This window comes from Corythoichthys intestinalis, chromosome 1, assembly GCF_030265065.1.
Source record: "Corythoichthys intestinalis isolate RoL2023-P3 chromosome 1, ASM3026506v1, whole genome shotgun sequence".
In the NCBI taxonomy this organism is placed as follows: Eukaryota; Metazoa; Chordata; class Actinopteri; order Syngnathiformes; family Syngnathidae; genus Corythoichthys; species Corythoichthys intestinalis.
In genome coordinates, this window is record NC_080395.1 from 31265861 (window position 1) to 31289931 (window position 24071).

Sequence of the window (24071 nt, forward strand, 5' to 3'; positions counted from 1 at the left end):
GGGATTAATGGGCCATGAATCTGCCATTGCAGGATATAGACATATTGTTCTATCAAATACAACCGTTCTTTTGGCTTAAAATACAGCAGTTTATTTTATAGAGGGTTGCAAGAGCAGAAACTGCTTTTTCAGTCTTGTCTGTGTTTTCTGCCATATAACATTGCAAAGGACTGAAAAGTTCAACTGGTATTGGATGAAATTGTATGAATGAAGTAATAATGATATGATTTAAGAATATCAAATGCAGATTAAATTGAAAATTAAACAGGAAAAAAACTGATGTCAAAAACAAATTCTACAGAAAATTTCACAATATTGTTTATTTGTTAATAATATTTATGTATATATGTAATATATATTTATCCATTTTGACTGTCTCTGCTCATCCAAATGGACATCTGGATGGATTGGACTTCTGGCACCGTCAATGGTAGCCAATGAATTCAATGAGTGCCCTAGTATAAAGGCGAAACCAGTGGGGTTGAAGTTGTGGCTTCCGACTCGTTGTGTACTTGGCTACATCGGGCAGCCATATAGTTATTTGGAGGCCTCTTTAATTGCTGATTAATGGCGAAACTGTGCTTGCAATCTGCCTTGGCGAGCAAATACTTTAATCGCGCTTATATCAAACAGAAGCCTGTAAAAACATGACATTTACAACAGAGTGCTATAAAGCTGCGTAAGCCAATCAATAAGCCGACGCACACGCACGTGCACATGCAAACAAGCACAATTCATGATTTAATGTCAGGTTCACTGCATGGAGCCAAGCAGTTACACACACTCAGGAGCTTGGTCTTTTTTTTTTTTTTTTTTTTGGAGGGGGGGGTGAAAAAATCAAATAAGAAAATGTCTAAAAATATAGTGCTTGATTTCTACTATTGTGAAAAGTTGCTGCAGTTTGCAACCAACCAGCACTGCATTACACAACTACTGTACTGTATTGTAGTAGTAATACAAAGGCATTGAGGCACTCTGGGCTATCAATCAATGGTGTGATTGGCAAACAGCAGCTCCTCTCATGCCATTAACTTTCTCTGCTGGTGATTGGATGAGCAAACACACTGCAGTGTGTGCCTAATGTGCTCAAGCACCATCATCAAATCACACACTTTAGCCGCCCAGCCTTGGCTATCAGGTAGAACAACATTGTAAACCGACGCAGGCATCATTTTGTGCTCCGGGGTGATAAAACATGGGCCTCATTGCTCTTCCGTCTGCTTGTCTGCATCCTGTCTGTTGATGTTGTACACCTGCTCACCGGAGAGACACCTTCCTTCACTTTTTAGCTCCCAAATTCAAGGGGTAGCATTAAAGGGTACCACGGATAGAAAGACATGTAGTTCTTTAAAAAATTATAAGAGTTACAATAATTTGATATGAAAAAAAAACCCTTAATGTTTTCATTTTGATAAAATTTGTAAAATTTTAAATAAATAAAAAAACCTGTAGCTTGTCAACACTCAGACACTCGAAGGCTAAGGACGCATTTTCCTGAGCGCTGTTATCTGTAAGACCAGAAAACGAAAGTTATCAAGCAAGTCGAAGATCTGGCAGCTTATGAAAACTAATCATGACCCAAGTAGCGGACTCTATGCTCTTATCACAATTACAGTTGGAAGACCAATTTGAAGATTGTTCCAATGAACCAAATGACACATTCAATCCTGATAAATACTTTTACATCAACAGACCGGAGGACTGCAAATACTACAGTAATGATCAATTTAAACTCCGGCAATCTATGGGAGACTTAGATCATAGCAAAATATCGCAGAATTAAAAAAGGACTTGTTAACTCAAAGCTGGGACTGTGTCTATCATACAAGTGATGTAAACGAAGCGTATGGCTGTTTCATAAAAAAACTAGAACAACTATATGATAAACACTGTCCTATGAAGTTAATTCTAGAGAACACAAGGTATTAGGTAAAGATGCACGATAATATCGGTTACCGATAATTATCGGCCGATAATGGCAACTATGACATCAAACAGATAGTCCAGATAAAAAATAAATTCAACTGATAATGCAATCCGATAATTATATACTTGATTTAGCCTCCAAATGTGCACAGCTGAAGCTGGCAGATAGTTTAACTTATTTCCAATAGATTTACACTGAAAACAAGGGAATTTAACTAGTTTTAAGGAGGTGTGTTTTTGGAATGTAGAAATGTTATATGTTAGGAATGGCTTACAGAGTGAATACCTAAGTTGCACAAAAAGTAAGTAATTGTTGCCAAAAGTTTACCATTACACAATGTTAGACATATCTGTCTTTATTTAGATATTGGAATATACTACTTGTTCACATTTGAAAAAAATAGCAATACATTATATTTTTGCAAAGTAATATTTTCTCTTGTGCATACGTTAAGATTTTACATACATCTTTTAATTGGCATATCGGCTTGACATTATCGGTTATCGGTATCGGTTGAAAAATGTATTATCGTGCATCACTAGTATTAGGTATAATACTTGATGATTCATTAACATGGAATGCACATATAAGACAACTGAAAAATAAATTAGCTAGGAGCGTCTCCATTCTTTACAGAGCTCAAACTGTACTAAATCACAGGGCCCTCCAAATAATTTATAGTGCACTGTTTCCGGAAAACACCTTAAAGTCTGGTAGTCTGAAAGTTTTTAATTAATAAGAGATCAAGCCAATGAGTGTGTTTTGTCCCTTGACTGACAACATAGTTTACTGTTTAGTGCAGGTCCATTGTGATTTACATTCATTTGAGTGTTGTCATCACAACAAACAGGACTCCTGATAGTGGCTCCCAATATCATAGTTTGTATATTGTGACTAAATATTGCCATCCAGTGTATTTGTTGAGCTAAACAAGTTGCTATAATGTTTAATAAGAGTTTAACCAAAGTCTGAGTAAGTTTAATATGTATTTTGCATATCTATTTTGATTGTGAATTTGTGAATGTAAGTTCTCTTTGCATTGTTGTTTAACTGTGTGAGAATAGGTCCTCATTAATACAAACTGAAGCACTTTTCTTTTTGTGACCATTATTTTTTGAGAGCGATGAATAATACTTTTGTTGTATTTTCACTATATCATACACATGTTTGTTGTTAAGGAGTTGCCGATGCTTATGCCAATAAACGGTGCGGTCCGAGCTACAAATGTGAACGCCTGTGTTCACTCTCTTTTCTCTCTGCCTCACACCCCACTGTGGATTCAAGGAAAACTACGGCGTCAGTCAACGGACAAAAAACAGCCATTGGCTTGATCCCTAATGAATTTAAAACTTGCCATTGACACCTTGTGGTGTAACTACCTTACATAATTAAAGAGTCACACTTTTTTTTTTTTTTAAAGACTGATACGTGGAATTCCAGCAGCGTGGCCATGAGACGTCGCCGCCCTGCGACGACAACAACAATGGCGACCTACTAGTTAAAATAATTTTACAAATTTTATTGAAATGAAAACATTAAGAGGGGTTTTAATATCACATTACTATAACTCATACCAAGATTTATCTTTCAAGAACTACATGTCCTTCTGTCCGTGGTTCCCTTTAATATGGTTTACAATTAAAAATTGTCATGATGACTATTTTTTTCGTGTTTTAGGATGTTACCTGTGCACGCAGTTAAAATTAATTTGAAAGAAAATTACCAGGTTTCTCCTTTCAAAAAAAGACCTTTAACAAAATAACAATGATTTGGAATTATTCTAGCTTCAGCTATTTCATTCAGATTACTCTTGTCTAATTACTGTGTTTTATCAGAGCTGCTACAATGGATCTCATGGGCTGAGTGTTAATCTAAACCAGCACGAGTGTGCTACAGCACGCTACAGGCTGAAGACTGTGATGAACACCGTGCTTGCCCTCTACTGGCCTCCGTAAGTTTGACACCTGTGCTATGCATACCACTGACAGTAATTAAGCTTGAGAATGATAAACTGATACGACCGGCTATCCGGTTTTACAGGCGAGCGATACGGCTGTATCGATAGCAAACTAAGTATTCGACAGTAAATAGCCGGTAAATCTTAGATGTATCGATAGTACAACAAGGACACGGCTATCACAAGCGCAAAAACCGGTTATCAGCGTTCATACCATTGCCTTGCTAATAAGCTAATAATTTCAGATTATTATTTTGTTAAAGGTCTTTTTTTTTTTTTTTTTTTTTTGAAAAAGCCTAATTAAGACAGCATCACATAACATGAACAGCCACCACTCACAGTCGTGGTTGCCTCAACTTCCCATCATGCATTTCGATCGTGACAGGCGTGTCTTAACTACGCCAGAGCAAACGAAACCACAGTCGCGCATGCTAAAACAATGGACAAGCAACACGAGCGCTGACGCCAGCTTGTCAGGCGGAAGTTACGAATGACAGCGATTGATTTTCAACGCACGTCGGACTTTGAAGTGAAGACGGCAGCCAGATTTGTATGGGACAGAGATCGTGAGTTTTTAACCCTGAAAAATAACCCACTACAATGGCACGACCTACTGCTGATATTGTTTCCACGAAACGCAGTCTACTTAAACATGAACATGTGGATCAGTTGATCTTCAAGAAAAATATGCCCTTCAAAAAAGATATGGACAGTGATTAGGAATAAAAATGTGGAAGCACAGGCATAAGTGAATGACTTTGCTGTGTAAAAGGTTAAAATAATGATTATTGACCTATCTGGCTAAAATGCCATGTTTTTATTCCCCCAATTATCCCAGAGGTAAAGAATACAGTGGTACCTCTACATACGATCACTTCTACACACGATCTTTTCGACATCCGACGTAAAATTTGAGCCGCCATTTGTTTCTACATCCGACGAGTTGCTCGAAATACGACGACATGACAGCACTGCAAACGAACCCACGGTGGATTTTCTTATGTGAGAAATCAACACAGTTTTCAAAAAAAGTTGATACAGTTGGAGAAACAAGGAAAAAAGTGATGCTTACCTTTGAAATGAAGATGCAAGTTATAGAAAAATATGAGCTTGGGGTGCGCGTCCCTGAACTGGCTCAACAATACAGCTCCATGATCCTCTTATGACCACCGTTCGCCACTATTTATAAGTTAAGGTGACAATTATTATTGTGGTAACATTGCCAAGGAAATCGCCAGCTTTGTCACGTTTTTATCATTTATTTAAGAACTTATCCAACACAAAACGCTCATTGTCTTAAGCAGTTGACTGCTCTCAGGAAAACGAAAGTATTATCTCTACCGCACCGACCTATCTCACTGGAGACGTCACCTTCGCGGTGCGTTCAGGGACAGTAAAAAGTGTCCGCCATATTAGAATCCGATTCGTTACATTATTTTCAGGAATAATTATTAATTCTTCTTCTTCTTCTTATATTATTCTGAATTATTTATTTATAACTTATTTGTTTTTCTATGTTTAATTGCCATTTGTAACAGTGCCAGCAGTATTTATTAAGAATTTAGTGTATGTTTTTAGGCTTTGGAACGAATTAATGGAATTATAATGTATTCCTATGGGAAAATCCTGCTCGACATACGACCATTTCGACTTACAAACAAGGTCCTGGAACGAATTAAATTCGTATGTAGAGGTACCACTGTAATAGCATTATGCTTGATTTATTATTTATTTATTATGATAACACTTGCAGGTTTAATTCTTTTTTTCTAGAGCTCCTGCATATAATTTTAGTTTGTAAGATGTTTACGTTGAAAGGTTGCACTTAAATTACCTACCTCATGTGTTCAAAACACCAGGAAATACAGAGATTGAATCAATGCACTTTATTGTTGTCTGTCAATGGAGTTTTATTTTATTATCAATCCCAGCCAACAAAATCATGGTCATCTAGCTGGCCTTATTTTTTTTTTCATGTCTGAAAAATAAACATACATTGGTGTGAACTTTTGTTGTTTAATTTTGCTTGTAGAAATTTGGTCTTTTTTATCCGTTTAAAATACTTTTAAGAACAAACAACAAATGTTTACAATCGTATTGTTTTCACACTGTATCGAAACGTATCGTTCTTAAACTGTATCGAATCGTATCGAATCGCTCTGCCTTAAAAATGTATCGTTTTTTAATCAAATCGTAACCTGTGTATCTAGATACATATCGAATCGGCTTCATGCCAGAGATTCCCAACCCTAACAGTAATACAGTATTATATAAAGTGGTTCCTTGTAATGTTACAATACTAACAATTTTAAGCAATCAATACTCCAAAAAAGTCTCAAAAATCATTTTTGAGACTACATAAAAAAAAAACGAAATTAAATAACTCTCTTAGTGCCATTGAGGATGATAGACATACAACCATGTGTGTAAGATGAAACTCTTTGAGACAGTTTATCTTGAGTAAACGTCCAATCCATTTGAAGTGGGAGGGTGGTCGTTCATTCGCCGCCATCTCTTCTACTAGTGCTGCCAATGGTTGCCAATGAGTTAGCAAGGAAAATGCAAATATGTCATTCGTTGCTATCAAGAGTAGTGCAAAATCAAATTTTACCCCTTGATAGCAAATTTCAGGTTACCTGTGGTTGTGCAAATAACGTATTATTGATACTAATGCAATGAAATATTGTATCCCTTTAAAACATTTCAGGTTCAATACTTCAGAACTCTTGATCCTGCAAGCTATCCTTTTCCCTGCATTCTCTCAATACAGTCTAAGAAAAATCTTGAAGACCCTGTGCAAGTAAGCCTGTAATACAGGCAACTCTGGTTCAGATCACTAAAAATGACTATCACAGGATTTTGCACCATTACGTATGTTACAGTATTACGGTATATTGACCCTATTTTACTTAAGCTCGATTGACATACAGAATCTGTGAGTAGAAATATACCATTAAACATTGATGAGATGTCTCATGTATGCATTATTGAAGTAGGATGCATGGAGTGCACAGAAGCTCTACTAAAATGAAGGACAAAGAGAAAACTTTCTTTTCAAAGCTTGCATTAAAGCCTGCGAATAAAGCGGTCAAAATTCCTCAGACTCACTAGACAGTAGATACAACTGCCATTGTTAAAAAAAAAAAAAAAAAGGTGGGGGAGGAGTGAAAAAATAAATAAATGGATTTTAAAAAAGAAGAAAATGCCTCCCGGTGTAAACGCAGCAATTTGCCTCTCAGCTGGTCGAGGTAGCGTCGACAATGGCTAAACAGCTCTGAGGCACAAAAACAATCAATACAGATTCTCTGCTTCATCCCGAGCCCACCTGCTCTCTGCTCACAGCTCGGCACGGGGGGACCACCCCCCCATAACTACCAACCTCATCCCCCCTCACCCACCTTACTTCCATCACCAACACACTCATATACAGTACATCCAGGTTTCAGTGACGTGGCTCTCACAGATTAAACTCGTCACCTTATAAAAAGTGACATTATGCAACAACTCCTTTCAGGCTCACCTCTATGTACTAGACATACAGTTACATACTTTATTTTTGGTTGTGATCTTCGTTTGAGCTCACACTGTAGAATCAGAAGTTTTCCGTTTATGAAAGAACCAGCTTGTAACATTTGAAGGTTAGAGGCTCAGAGAGGCTAACAGAATGTCCTCACATCATACAAGGAGGAACCTCTACTTACAAAAGTAGTTTCGTAAACTGAAAATTCTGTAAGTAGAGACGCGTTTTCCATGTAAATGCCCTGATCCGTTCCAAGCCCCCCAAAATTCAAGCAAATGTTTTATAAAGCATAAAAATGCAACAAACGTATGAAATTTTTTCATAAGCAGATTTTAAGGGGGGGCCACCCCCCCCCCCCCGGTGGCCGAAAAGTGTCATTGCATGAAATTGACTTTCCTATATCTATAAAAGTTGTAAAGCAATTAAACTAGGGCTGTCAAACGATTAAAATTTTTAATCGAGTTAATTACAGCTTAAAAATTAATTAATCGTAATTAATCGCAATTAATCGCAATTCAAACCATCTATAAAATATGCCATATTTTTCTGTAAATTATATATGTATTCTGTAAAATAAATTGTTGGAATGGAAAGATAAGACACAAGATGGATATATACATTCAACATACGGTACATAAGGACTGTAGTGGGCATTTCACTCTACTGTCATTTAAATCTGTCTATGCTGTCCTCACTCCGAAGCGTCTACTTTTTCCAAAGCTAGACAGCTAGTGAACGACGCCTTAATAATCAGACCTCTTCCTTTTTCATCTGATTTATTAACAAAATGGCCTCAAACCTTTGTCCTCTTTAGACCGTAGTGAAACTACAAAAAAAAAGTTCACAAGCATTGCATTAGCAACAACGTTAGCTTAGCACGCTATACAGGTTCACTAAACATAAACAAAAAGCGTCTCATACAAAAAATATAACATTTCGCTTACTAAAATAATATGTACATTATTTACAACAACCATACTTACGGACAAATCTTGTCCAAGGATCATATAAGCACAACATTACAACGTAGGCGTCAGCCCGAGACGTCATGCAGCCATATTAAACTGGCAAGAAAGCAATAAACCATGTCGGAAAGCGACCACAAGAGTTCACTGTTAGACAGCACAAAAAACCTTGCTGTAAAACTTACCAAAAGGCAGAATACTGTCTGATCAGGACATGTGCGTTAATTGCGTCAAATATTTTAACGTGATTAATTAAAAAAATTAATTAACGCCCGTTAACGTGATAATTTTGACAGCCCTAAATTAAACTGCAACAAAGATTAATGAAATGAACAAAATAATATATTTTTAGAACGGGTCAAAATTATTTTTTCGAACAGATCATGTAACTAGCACCTTAGACGGTCATTTGTTTTGCATATGAGAAAAATGTTTTTTTTTTCTTGATTGAAGTAACTTTTTGGGGGGATTAATATAGGGATAATATAGGGTTATGCATAATATGGGCCAAAACAGAAAAAGGATTGCTTCAATCAAAGAAAACTATGTCAATGAAAAATTAAGTGTTCAAATGCAAATTTTTTAATCTCAAATATTTTTTTGCATTCCAAAACGTTTTCTGTGATCAAATTTTTTCTTTTTTTTTTTTTTTTGATTGAAGTGATAATAATAATAATAATATGTCTTAATAATAATTAAGACAAAAACATCCTAGCCCAAATGTGGCCCAAACACGTATCAACATTAATTCAATCAAAACAGTTGCTTCAATCAAAAAAAAAAAAAAAAAAAAAAAAAAAAAAAAAAAAAAAACAATCAAGGAAAAATAGCTTTCACATGCATTTTTATGAGTTTCAAATTTATTTTTGCAAACATTTTTTTTTTTTTATTTAAGCGACTATTTTTGATTGAAAATATAAGGTATATTTTGATTGAAGCAACTTTTGAAGCAACTTTTTTTAATTGACTAATAAAGAACAAATCTATCTCCATATGGCTCCGCCCAGGGCATACATATTTTGACTGGGGTTCACTGTTTTGTGGCAAAAGGTGGATTTTTCAGATGAATCTTCCTTTGAATTACTCCGCAAATATTGCCGGAGACCTACTGGAGCCCGCATAGATCCGAGATTCACTCAGAAAAAAGTAGTTTGGTGATGGCAAAATCATGGTCTGGGGTTACATCCAGTACGGGGATGTGGGAGAGATCTGCAGGGTGGAAGGCAACATAAATAGTCTGTAATATCAACAAATCTTAGCTGCCTCTTACATTCCTAACCATAAAAAGGGACAAATTCTGCAGCAGGATGGTGCTCCATCGCATACTTCAATCTTTACCTCAAAGTTCCTCAAGGCAAAGAAGATCAAGATCCTCTAGGACTGGTCACCCCAGTCATCAGACATGAACATCAATGAGCATGTCTGGGGTAGGATGAAAGAGGAAGCATGGAAGACAAAATCCAAGAATGTTGATGAATTCTGGGTGGCATGCAAGACTGCTTTCTTTGAGGTTCCTGATGACTTCATGAATAAATTGTATTAAATCCTTGCCGAACCGCATGGATGCAGCCCTTCAAGCCCAAGTCATACAAAATATTACATTTGGATATCCCAGCACCTACTTAATTTGCTTATGTTATGTAACATATTTTTGTATTTGAAGTACATTTTTTGATGAGTTTTCACACTACTTTCTGTAGGCGACAAAACTTTTGTCTTGCCAAACTTTGACTTTTATGTCTTCATTAAATGATCAATCTTTTTTCAGTGAAACAAATATATTTTTGCACATTCAACATCCTTCGAGAGGGTCTTAGCTTTCACACGAGCTATTTCTGAAACCAATTGAAGAATTAAAAGTCAGGGTATTAGCAATTGTTTCTACAAAATGGATAAGCGACAAAACTTTTGGCAAGGACTGTATGATTAAGGTGTAGGCTGACAGATACAATACATTAAAAAAAACTCTTAATAGAACCAGTGTTGTTAATCTTACTGAAAAAAAGTAATTAATTATAGTTACAAATTACTTCTCCCAAAAAGTAATTGTGTTACTAACTCAATTACCTGAATGTAAGAGTAATTAGTTACTTGGCAAAGTAATTGGTGATAATTACTTTTTTTTTTTCCTTAAAAAAAAAAAAAAAAAACATTGGCCATACTATGTGAAGTTTTTTGTGGAGGTTTTTGGTACAATTGGCCCGAGCCCAATTCTTTACCCTAATTTACCCTTTACCCTGAATCAACTGTTAAAAGTTGTTAAAATTGCTCCCATCATTGCATTAGTTCCCTTCTCTCTACTTTCGACATGTGAAAGTTTTAAAAGTGTTTCATCATTTAAAGATAGATTCAAATCAAGATTTTGCCGATTTAGAAGTCTTTTAGATAAAAAGTTACTTAGGTTTGCGAGGAAGGTTCTCTACAACAGAGCCGTCCTAAAAAGCCTACTGCTTTAAGATGGCGGCTGTCATTTTGCATCTAGTTATATCTATATACAGTACATGTGGTGTCTACCATGTCTACCATATCTACCATAACATGCGGGCGTAGTTTGTCGGCTATCGGCTACAACATGAATTATTGGAGCTACCTAGCATCGCGTTTGCTCGGCGTCACAACTTTCTTGCCTCCTCCCCGCTCCTGCTCTGCTCTTTCGTCTCGGTGAGTCCGTCTCCCTCAGACTTTTCGACCAATATAGTAACGCATAGTAACGCATGCCTTTCCGTCCTCAGTAACGGTAACGGCGTTGCCAAGATGAGAAAAGTAATTAATTAGATTACCCACTACTGAAAAAAATAACGCCGTTAGTAACGCCGTTATATTGTAACGCCGATATTAACAACACTGAATAGAGCCTACCCACCGACGTCATAAAACCACGTGCTCGCTGTATGGCTCCGCCCACTTGTCCGTCATTTTGTCTCTCTATTAGCATTGGTTTCAATTGATCGAGGAATTTAAAATGCATTTCATGGAAGACCCGGTGCTTTCTGATGCCGTAAACTCACTGGATGTGTTGCATAAAAGGCGTTATGTGGAAAAGCTTCGTTCTTTACAGTCGCCAGATCCATATTTGATGCCTAAATCGATGATTTTTGACCGGCTGCCTTCACCGTCTCTGCCTGACCCTGATATTTACAACTATCTTGTCCACACAAAATCAGCCTATTCTCACGAAAGTTTGAAAAACTTTAAGAGCTTGGAGGCTTATAAATGCTACGTTGCTGGTTGGGTGAAACAGGTCCTCGTACACGAAAATTCGGCAGGAATCTTGTGCTCGGGAGGTGAGTTATGAAATTTTCAATTCAAAATCTTTTGTTCTTGCTAACATCCACTGTCAAGTCTAATGTATTTCATGTCATTTGTCAATGGAGCTAGGGCTTTTAATGTTTATATGGTTTAGCGATAGCACTCACTACATACATGCGTGTATGTTGTCGGCGATTAGCCTAGCAATGATCTTAATTGTGGTTGTCAGCCCAAAACCCTCTAAATATGTATTAAATGCATCTTACCAGATATAAAATGACTACTACATAATCAGTGGTAATCGTTTGGAGCCCAGTTTTCTCGTCGAATTGCAGCAGCCCATCTCGCTCTCTTCTCTCCGGGTCTCTCGGAATCCGGTAGAACTTCAAGTGTCTCCGTCTTCTCCGTCTATCTTCTCTGTTATTGCAACCGACCGCCACTCACGCCTTCACTATTTTGATTATTAATGTTAACGAGCAGAAAAACACGCCGTAAATAGGAGGAATGTACGTAGCCGTGACAGGTCAACACGATGTGTTGCCGGACAAGTGGGCGGCACCAGTCAGGAGAGCGGAGTTGTGACGTCACGTGGGTAGGGTCTATAGAACACATTATTGTTGTTATGCTTTGGAAATCATCCTGTTAACCACAGGACAATCAGGGATGAAGGATGCAAGGGTTCCACATGGATATGAACGATCAGGGTGGAACGCAGTCTTCAAGTAGCCACTTTACAGCATAATTCAGTGATTCCCACTAGCCAACCTTTCATAATAAAAATACTTCGGCCTCACGGACTCAAGCAAACCAGTTTCTTTTACTGTCAAGTCAAGGACTGGCTGTTTGCCACTAGAGTATCGCAAAATAAGTTGGCTGTGTACATGACTACAGCAAAGCAAAAATGCCCTTTTTCAGAGCATCGGTCTGCAGTAGTCCACTGAATTACCAACACCTGATCTAACATGCAAGTGAATTTCATTGTATTGCCACTTCTGTGAGATGATTGGACTAAACTTTACCCATCGAAATCAAATCATGAGGTATTTTTGGCTCTTTAAAAAGCCTGAGACAAAGCGCAACTTCAAAAAGGCAAAAGTAGGTGCTGATTTCTTATCAAAAACACATTAACATTAACATTTAAAAAATAACCAATAAAAGCATGAAATATTCCCGACCAAAAAAATTGCAATTTGTTCTGATGTTTGAGTAAAAATCAGCAGGGTTTTTTTGCCCAGAAGAAAAAATGCTGAATGGGTTAAGGAAGAATTTTTCATCAAGTTTACTTAATTAGATTGCCGTCCTCAAGTCACTCCTGTAATTTTATTTTTGCTCAACTTCACACTCATTCAAGGTCTGCTTCCCTTATGCCCGTTAACTCTCATGCCTCTCGTTGACTTGGGTCTTTTTCATATTTGGCCGCTGTTGACGCATATGTCAAGCGCGAGGGTGCAGGTTGAACTGATTACATCAAACTCCAGCGTGGTGAAAGAGCACAAAGGTGTCAGTCCAGGCTCTGTGATGGGAGATCAGTAGAACAGTAATGCAATGGTAGTGAGTTATTAAATGAATAAAGAGGGGGGAGCTGCCGAAGAGTATTGATTTTCCACGGCTCCCCGAGGCTCCGGGGGCTTTCAAGGCAGGGGAAGGACACACACATTCACACACACACTCATAGAGGTATTGGTACACATGTGTGGACGCATATACAGGCAAGAGAAAGGTTCAGAAGTGAAAGGATAATGGCCTCACCAGTTGCAGTCTCACTTAAAACACATTTCGGGCTCTCAAGGTTTCCCACTGGGCTGCACGACGCCTGACAAAAAGACTCATTCGGAACCGGTGAGGTTTTGTTCCCGCAATGCACTCGACATTTCGCGAGAGAGCCGATGGCCGCGCCGGTGCCAGCTGTCTTCACCACCTGGGTCTCTCAACACACGAAACAGAACAAACAAAAGAAAAATCATACAAACATTAAGTACAATGTGTTTAACAAAGAGCCCAAGGTGCTGATAAATGGCATTGGCGTGGTTAAGCCCAAAGGCCTTCTTCCTTCAGAAAGATTATCAAAGTGATGTTTTGTTCCACTGGTCTTAGAAACCTGCATTATTGCTCTATTATCTACATTAGAACACGAATCGATGAGCAACAGCCTTCCGCTATGTGTGCTTAAAGTTGTTAGGAATACAGAGAATGTTGTTTACTGCTGATGAATTGGCAGGTGAAAATCGGATGTACATTACATGCCACAACCCTTTATAGAGTACTCATTTGACTCATTGACTGCAATTGACTACTACACGCAAGTGCGTAGGTTTGGTCTCAACATCGGTAGGGACAATATAACAGCATAACCTGCATGTACACTTTTTGCTGGGGATGGGACATTAATAAGACCCAATAGATTGGGTGAACGAGGGTCTGGGCTACATTTCTCACAAATATGAACCTGATTAATTAATACGATGAATCAGAGGTGCTCATTACATCGATCACGATCGACCAGTTGATCACAACGCTAGTGTGGGTAGCTCGCGGCATCCAAAACAAAAAAACATTTTTTTTTTAGTGCTGTCAAATTTATCGCGTTAACGGGCGGTAATTAATTTTTTGAATTAATCACGTTAAAATATTTGACGCATTTAACGCATGTGCGAAATGACCCGCTCAAACAGATTACAATGACAGCAATATCATGTCCACTTGTTACTTGTATGTGTTTTTTGGGGGTTTTGTCGCCTTCTTCTGGCGCTTGGGTGCAACTGATTTTATGGGTTTCAGCACGCTCTGCTGACGTGATTACATGTCTACGCGAACTCATACCAATAGACAGTGCTATACAGACCAGCTAACGCAGACATGTCCAAAGTCCGGCGCGCAGCCTCTGGCCTAAAGCCCATAACGTCTGGCCCGCACATAGACTTAATAAATTGAGCAGCATATGATGCTAAATGCTGTTCTTCATTTACCTACTAGAGGGCAGCAGCACTCTGAGTGACATCGCTGCGTGTGACGCTTTATCCCCAATTTTCTAAAATGGCAACAATAAACAAAAAAAGGGAAGTCAAGGATAGGTGGAAATTGGACTATTTCTTCACTGAAACTGCTTTGTATGACATGAAACTCCAATGGAATAAAATTTCTGGGATTATTACGGATGGACTAAGCCTCTGAATTGTTTGGTAGGATACGTATATTCATCAGTATATGGCGGAAAACATAGGCAAGCCTGAAAAAGCAGTTTCTGCTCTTGCACTCTTCAAAAGAAACTGCTAAATTTTAAGCCCAAACAACTGTTGTGTTTGATAGAACAATATGTCTATATGCTGCCATAGCAGATTCATCGCGCATTAAGCCCCTTAAATATTTTTAATTTGCCCGTTTTACCCCGAAAACCCCCGTTTACAGACGTCGCACAACCGCTTTTGTTTCAACCCATATTTGCCCGTTTTTCCCCGAAAACCCCCGTTTACAGACGTCGCACAACCGCTTTTGTTTCAACCCAGCCATAAAACGAAGGTAATTAATTATATATGTTATTCAAAATGTCTGTCGTTTTTAGCTTTGAATCATTAATTGATGTCTCATATTTCATTAAAAAAAAAAAAAAAAAAAACGACATTAAAAAAATTATTCACTCACATATTTTAAACTATTAAACAAATTATTTCACAATGAAAAAAATGGTGTATGTAAAAGTCATGGATATCTACCTCATAACTATCGCTTAATTCTGTTTTTTCGTTGTTACACCAAATGCCTCCCAAAATGTCCTCCACGTCAATCTTAGACAGTTTAGCCTCTTGGACTATGCCACTTTAACAGATATTGTGTCAAAATTAAAGCCCACAACATGCTGCCTTGACATCCTTCCTTCAAACTTTTTCAAAAATGTTTTTCATTGCATAGCCCCAGACATACTTCAGATTATAAATACTTCTCTCCAAACAGGAGAGTTTCCTCAGACTTTGAAAACTGCAGTAATAAAACCTCTCCTAAAAAAAACTAATCTGGATGCCTCAACCATTAGTAATTACAGGCCAATATCAAATCTGACATTCCTGGGGAAAATTATCGAAAAGGTTGTGTTCGAACAGATCCAGACTTTCATGATGCAAAACAATCTTTTTGACTCATTTCAGTCTGGATTTCGGCCACAACACAGCACCGAGACCGTGCTTATCAAAGTCCTAAATGATATTCGTCGGAATACCAATGCAGGCAAATCATCTGTTCTGTTACTATTGGATCTCAGCGCCGCATTCGACACGGTTTATCACAACATACTACTCAGCAGATTGGAACAGTGGGTAGGGCTTACTGACACTATTCTTCAGTGGTTCACATCCTATTTACATGATAGTTTCCGATTGACACAAAGAAATCCCTATCAGTCAGAACTAACCAAATTCACCTGTGAAGTCCCTCAAGGGTCAATTCTTGGACCACTCTTATTTAACATCTATATGCTTCCGTTAGCTCAGATAATGGAACAGTATGACATCTCCTATCACGCCTATGCAGATGACACACAACTGTACATTTCTATGTCCCCACATGATTATAGTCCCTTAGTCTCCCTGAGTAAATGCATTCATCAAATCAATGAATGGATGTGCCAGAATTTTCTCCAGTTAAATGTGGAGAAGACAGAGGTGATCATTTTTGGGCCAAAAAAGGAAAGGTCAAAGATAAGCAGGCAACTTAGCACAATGTCACTTACAGCTACAAATCAAGTCAGAAACCTTGGCGTAATTATTGACTCAGACCTAAAATGTGTCCGTCACTAAATCCGCTTATTACCACCTAAAAAATATAACCTGAATTAAGGGGCTTCTGACTCAACAAGACATGGAAAAACTTATGCATGCATTCATTTTCAGCAGATTGGACTATTGCAACGGTATATTTACAGGTCTTGATAAAAAAAATCAGTCAGGAAGCTGCAGCTAGTACAGAATGCTGCAGCCAGAGTCCTCACAAATACAAGGAAGCTGGACCACATTACACCGGTTTTGAAATCGCTACACTGGCTTCCAGTGAGTCAAAGGATAGACTATGAAATACTACTGCTCGTCTACAAAACACTTAATGGCCTTGGACCAAAATACATGCTTGACTTGTTAGATTCCTATGAGACATCTAGACCCCTAAGGTCGTCTGGAACCGGTCTTCTGCATGTTCCAAGAACAAGAACAAAGCAGGGTGAGGCAGCATTTAGTTATTATGCTCCTCACCTGTGGAACAAGTTACCTGAACGTCTAAAGTATGCTCAAACTGTTAGCTCTTTTAAATCAGGGCTAAAAACGCTTTTGTTTAGCACTGCATATCCATAACTGTCTATATATTTTAATCTACTTGCTTTCTATTCCTCTTGTGCTTATCTCCATTGCTGATTTCAATAATTATTATTAGTAGTAGTTTTTGTTTTATTTAATTTAATTTTATTCTATTTGTGATTAAATGCGATCTTTTGTCTTGGTTTTTACGTTGTATTGATTTAAATGTGATTTTTATGATCTTCATGTGATGTAAAGCACTTTGAATTACCTTGTGTTGAATTGTGCTATATAAATAAATTTGCCTTGCCTTGCCTTGCCTTGTTGTTGTTGTTACTCTTGCATTTTCTCCGATATGTTAGATAATAAATAATCGATCCAAACAAAGAAAGATTGGGAAAAAAGAAAAAACGTTTAAAAGGGTAAACATATGAAAAAGAATCTCGACCACTCCTTGATGTCTGCGATTTCTGCAACGCGACCCTTGTTATATTACCATGTTTCACCCATAAAATCCCCCCAAAATCTGTGGCCATTCACAGCTGTGTCTTGACACTCAGTGATGCATGCGAGATGGAGTTTTTTGATCAAAACAAGGTAAGTACGCGATAATATGTCAATAAAGTCGTGGCGTCTGTAATTCTGCTCTCGCGCACTCTCACCTCCAGATAGGGTTTTGCTGTTTAAAAAAACTTTTTTTTTTTTTTTTTAAATGCTCTCCTGTTCAAAATTTTTCTTCCCCCAGAAAATTGAGATTTTAAGCTTTCCACTGATGTATCACGCATGCATATAGGACAATTTTGAAAATTGGCCAAATTGGGGGTGTCAGAGGGGAACTTCAAGTCACCTGAGTGTTTTCTGCCATATTCAAGTGAATATTCAACTGCATGTAATATGCATGTTTCAAATGAACCAAAACACATGTTTAAGACTGTTGAAATTATAATAAAAAGGCAAAAGTGAACCAGAAAGGCTTGCTAAAATTTGTTTAAATATATTGTTGTTGTACGTAAAGAACCTCAGCCAAGGTCGGCCCCCCACATTTTTACCACACCAAATCTGGCCCACTTTGCAAAAAGTTTGGACACCCCTGAGCTAACGTCTGCATCCAGTATTGAGTGGCAGTTCTCGCAGTCTCATCACACTGTTTGTCTTATACATGCATCGCATGTGAGTTACATTCTTTCTTTGTATATTAGCATTGTGTAAATATTGGTGATGTAGATTTCATTTTGTTTACATATATGGTGTAATTTAGTTACATTATTTGTTGCTTGTGAGCTAATTGGCTAGTACTACTGCTCAAATTGACAGGTGCGTGTATACTTTGTGTTATTTTGTGAATTGTGCAAGTTATTGACACAAGGTTTATTATTTTCAGTTTTACAATAATCAGAAACGTGCTCCTGTCAATAGAATTGATGACTACAGTAAAGCCCATTCAACTTTGCCTCAACGTCTGATTCCTCCTTGGCGCTTCTGTTGTTCGCTATCTGTCAATTTGTGTACTCACACACATTGAGGACAGAATACACAGCAAAAATAATATTCCTATCTCTCAAAAAAAAATAATGTTCACAAAAAGAAAAGCGCTTCTATCTGTATTAATGAGGCTCAGACATTGGACAAACTATTCAAACATTTTGTTTAGCTGTCGTTTAGCTCGACATATACACTGAATGGCAATATTTAGTCACAATATACAAACTATCAGAGGTCTCGTACGTTGTGAAGCCAGCACTCAAATGACTGTGATGTACAGTGGATGGACAAGTAAATAGGGAACTACAGCGTCGGTCGAGGGACAAAACACACTCATTGGCTGGATTTTTAAGTAATTCAAAACTTGCCATTGACACCTTGTGGTGTATTTCAATCACTACCTTACGTAGTTATAGGCATTGTGGAAGAACGGCAGGGAGCCCGTGTGATGTCACCGCTCGGCGACATCAACAATGGCGAGCTACTAGTTTATTTTTTGATTGAATATAAAATTTCTATAACTTGTCTCTGTCGAGGCTGTGTGCGTGTGTGTGTGGGTGTGTGTGTGTTGGGGGTGGGTCAAGTCATCAGCCAATCAAACGTGCGTTTGAGGGGTGCGTTTGAACATAATGAAAAAAATTCATGTAATAATGGTAGGGTCAGTTCTATCCTTACAACTTATGGGAAGACAATCTAAATGACCTATATAACTAAATTCATTATATAATGCATATAAGGTTGCTTAAAAGTTGGTGGGGATAATTTGAGCATCCTGAAAAGTTGCGAGTGTTATGTCCCTACCAACCCTATGCAAACCTACACCCTAGACTACACGTCCAATATACTTTGACTAGGAGGGCTAGCAGCAAACATTCATACTGAAACATGAGCATTCACAGCCACTCCTTCTGGTTTACAGTGATCCCTCATTTTTCGTGGTTAATGGAAAACCAGAACCCATCGCGATAAGTGAAAAACCACGAAGTAATAATTAATAAATGGTTTTTAAAAACTTCAAATGTAATAATTATGATAAGTTTTAAACATGTTACTGTCCCATCGAATTATTTTTAAACAAGAAGAAAGTAGAAAAATGCTTGGCTTTATTAAATGCTTCATTGAGTGAGTCCACTCAAATCCGCTCAAGCTGCCGACTTACACACAATGAGTTGCCAAAGCAACTGTTGAACAAGTTAAACAATGATTGACGCATGCGGCGTTTTGATGCTTCGGCTTCCAGGCAACTGTGTTAAGATCAAACATTAAACGTCTGTCAACCATTGTTAACGTTAATAAGCAACTCCAGTGCACTGCCTGACCAACAAAGAGCAGGGAGAGGGAAGAAGGGTTAAACTGAGACTACGCGATCAGCTCAGGACAGCTGATCTGTATTTATTTATTTATTAATTTTTTAAATGAAAAAGAATCCACGATGGACTAAGGACACTGTAAATCAATCGGACATCCATTACTGTCAATGGCAGGCAGTGAGTTACACAGTATATGGCGGAAAACATTCAGGTGACTTGAAGTTCTGCTCTGAGAACCCCCAATTTGGCCAAATTTTAAAATTGTCCTATATGCATGTGTGACACGTCATTGGAAAGCTTAAAATCTCAATGTTCTGGGGGAAGAAAAATTTTGAACAGGAGGGCATTTTGAAAAAAAAACAAATTTTTTAAAACCGCAAAACTCTAACTGGAGGTGAGAGCATGCGAGAGCAGAATTAAAGACGCCACGATTTTTGCAAAAAAATATCGCTTACTTATCTCTTTTCGATCCAAAATCTCCATGTAGCATGCATCACCAATTGTCAAGAACCAGCTGTGAATGGCCAGAACCGCATTTTTGGGGGATTTCATGGGTGAAACATGGTAATATAATAAGGGCCGCGATGCAGCAATCGCAGACATCAAGGAGTGGTCGAGATTTTATTGTTTATATATTTACCCTTTTAAACATTTTTTTCAATTTTCCTTGTTTTTGGATCGATTATTTATCAACTAACATATCAGGGAAAATGCAACAGTAACAAAAAAAAATACAATTAAGCGATAGATATGAGGTAGATCTCCGTGACTTTTTCAAAGACACCATTTTTTTCATCGTGACGAATTTGTTTAAAAGTTTAAAATATGCGAGTGAATAATTTTTTTTAAGTCTTTTTTTTTTTTTTTTTTTTTTTTTTTAAACGAAATATTGGACATCAATTAATGATTATAAGCAAAAAATGGCAGACATTTTGAATAATAAATATAATTATTTTTATGACTGGGTTGAAACAAAAGCGGTTGCGCGACATCTGTAAACGGGGGTTTGCAGGGTAAAACAGACAAATTAAAAATAGTTCTGTTATGGCAGCATATGGACATATTTTTTCTATCAAACACAACAGTTCTTTTGGCGTAAAATACAGCAGTTTATTTTATAGAGGGTTGCAAGAGCAGAAACTGCTTTTTCAGTCTTGTTTGTGCTTTCCACCATATATTTTTTTTTAAATAATTGGAGGTCATCATGACTTTATTTCCGTTTTTATTCATTTTCATTCTCTTTATTAACGTTTTATTTCATCTTACAAAAGTCAAAATAATACTAGAAAATGAAGTGTGGATGCTTTGCTCTGTTGGTCAGTTTTGTCAAAAAAAAAAATCACAACCACCAATGCAGAATTACAAATACTGTCTCCAACCACTATTAGGTACCATTTGCTAGTGGCAATTAAATGTTCATTTGCTGCAACCTTCCCATTTCAAATGAATTGGATGTCTATTTGTGATAAAATCATTTTAATTCACAGTGGGAAGATGAAAAGAGCCGTGTGATTGGACGTCCATCACCGTCAATAGAAGCCAATGACGTTTTTTGTAACACTGCTGCTTCTATAACCTGAGGTCTCCTGGCTGTTTGTTATTTGTGTATTGTTGTAAGGACAACAACGTATTTAAAGTTAATGTTCAGATTTCTACAATTTTTTCAAGTGTTGACAAAATTCTGTATTCCGGCATGTTTGACCATTCTTCTTTTTATTTTCTATTTCCCCTGTTTGTCTTTTTGATGAATGTGTGGGGTCTTTTCAGCGGTTGCAAATGTGAGCGCACCCAGCTCCATCATGATTTAGGGAGTCAATCAGAGTCCATAAGGGGAGGGTCTATGTCCATCTGTTAGCCGGATGTGACACGAGCCTACACAAAAGAAAAAAGAAAGACCCCTGAGACTCATGTTCAGACCATTCGTGATGAGGGTGGAGGGAGGTACTAATAATTTGTGTCCCTTGTAATTTCCCATTGAGTATTAATCTCTCAACTTCTGAATGGTTTAACATTGGTCGGTTAATGTCACCCAGATGTTCCCTTAGGACAAGATCATTCATATTCAGCCAGTAGTAACAGGGGAGCCCAAAATCATAAACAATTCAGCTTGTTTTCTCAGAATGCAAAACTTTTGTTCCCAAAGTGCCCCTTTTGTCATTCAGGGGTTTTTAGGTCTGACAAATGCAAATCAAGACAGAGTGGTAGCAGCCTGCTCAAATAGCGATGACAGAGAGACAAATAGAAGGGGCACGCAAAAACATCCCAACCGGCCGCGTACGCTCCAACTGTTCAGACAGCAGGGGTTTGGGAGGGGGGCAAAAAATCAATAGTGTACTTGCCACATACAGATGATTTTTTTTTCAGAGGTGTTGTGCGTTTGGCTGAAGGATTCCACATTTGTGCATTTGGAAGAAGGATGAGCTATCAAACCTTGAATGATGAACAATTGTGTGAGTTTCTTTGTGTCTTTATGATGTTTGGAGAAGAAAAGATACATTCTATATTCTTTATATTTTCATCATAGACTATATATTTTAACAAAAAATCATTTTTTTCCACCTTAGAGTTATCAGCAAGCAAACCCTCAAATATGTCTTTTTTTTTTTTTTTTTAATAGCTTCCCATGGATCTAATCCTGCCATACTGTTCAAGTGTTGCAAATTCAAGAAGTTTGTGTTAGAAAACTCAGACTGTATATGGCGGAAAACACTCAAGTGACTTGAAGTTCCGCTCTGAGACCCCCAATTTGGCCATTTTTCAAAATTGTCAGATATGCATGAGTGATACATAATTGGAAAGCTTAAAATCTCAATTTTCTGGGGAAGGAAAATTTTGAGCAGGAGGGCATTTAAAAAAAAAAAAAAGGTTTTGCTGTTTAAAAAACTTATCTGGAGGTGAGAGCATGCGGGAGCAAAATTACAGACGTCATGACTTTAACGAGATATTATCGCGTACTTACCATTTTTCGATCGAAAAACTCCATGTAGCATGTATCGCTGAGTGTCAAGACACAGGTGTGAATGGCCACAGCTGGATTTTTGGGGGATTTTATGGGTGAAACATGGTAATACAACAAGGGTCGCGATGCAGAAATCGCAGACATCAAGGAGTGGTCGAGATTTTTTTTTTTCATAAATTTACCCTGTTAAACGTTTATTTATTTTTTTATTTTTATTTTTTTCAATTTTCTTTGATTGGATCGATTATTCATCTTCTAACATATCGTAGAAAATTCGACAGTAACAAAAAAATATATATATATAGAATTAAGCGATAGTTATGAGGTAGATATCCGTGACTTTTTTACAGATGCCATTTTTTTTTCATTGTGACATAATTTGCTTAAAAGTTTAAAATATGCGAGTGAATAACTTTTTAAAGTCGTTTTTTTTTTTTTTTTTTTTTTTTTTTACGAAATATGAGACATCAGCTAATGGCTTTTAAGCCAAAAAGACAGACATTTTAAATAATAAATATAATTAATGACCTTCGTTTTATGGCTGGGTTGAAACGAAAGCGGTTGCGCGATGTCTGTAAACGGGGGTTTTCAGGGTAAAACAGACAATTAAAAATAGTTCAGGGGTTTAATGCACCATGACTCTGCTATGGCAGCATATAGACATATTGCTCTATCAAACACAACAGTTGTTTTGTCTTAAAATACAGCAGTTTCTTATACAAATGAGTGCAAGAGCATAAACTGCTTTTTCACTATTGTCTGTGTTTTCCACCATATATTTTGAAAAAAAAAAAAAAAAATTCCACCTGTTATCAGCAAGCAAACCCTCAAATATTACTTTTTTTTTTTTTTTTAGCTTCCCATCGACCTAATCCTGCCATACTATTAGAGAGTGTTGTAAGTTCAAGACGTTTGTGTTAGAAAACTCAGATTGTTGCGATATATTTTCGACTTTTTTCCCCACTGTTTGTAAATGTGCTTTAACCCACTTTCCTACCTTGAAAGAATACTTTATATTTTTATACCTTTATATTTTTTTTCTTCAAAAGGCAAAGGCAACTCTAGCTACTGTAATGAGAACTGACCACGAATATCACTGTTTGGAAACATTTTAACAACAAATAACTCACATTCACATTTTACAAAAATTGAACACTTCGAGTGTTGACAGCTACTCGAAAACTACACTATACTATGTAATAAAAAGTAAATAAAATGGAACAAATTTTAAGTCGAGCAATTTGACTTAAAGTTTTGATGGAAACAAAAAAAAATGTTATTGGTTGAATCTTATTGGGTAATCTGGAGTTTAGTCAAGTATAGTTTGAACTTAATATTTCAACTAGGTCAGTTGATTATTTTCTGTAAATCATAGGGTACTGTTTTTTTGACACAGTTTGCGTTTTTCTGGAAGTATAATTGGTTC

The 24071-nt window shown here is 37.2% G+C and overlaps 1 protein-coding gene across 5 annotated transcripts in view; it reads left to right on the forward strand.

The window, feature by feature from the left end:
- Positions 1-24071, forward strand: part of LOC130922650 (uncharacterized) — a 275463-nt gene that overhangs the window by 23394 nt on the left and 227998 nt on the right. For 3 of the 5 annotated variants that reach the window (XR_009064558.1, XR_009064557.1, XR_009064559.1), the window contains one exon: positions 3763-3878. The gene's annotated coding sequence lies outside the window, so the exon portion shown is untranslated. Of the gene's footprint in view, positions 1-3762; positions 3879-6591; positions 6740-21173; positions 21288-24071 lie in introns of those variants that run through there. The other 2 variants (XR_009064561.1, XR_009064560.1) reach the window with 2 other exon arrangements.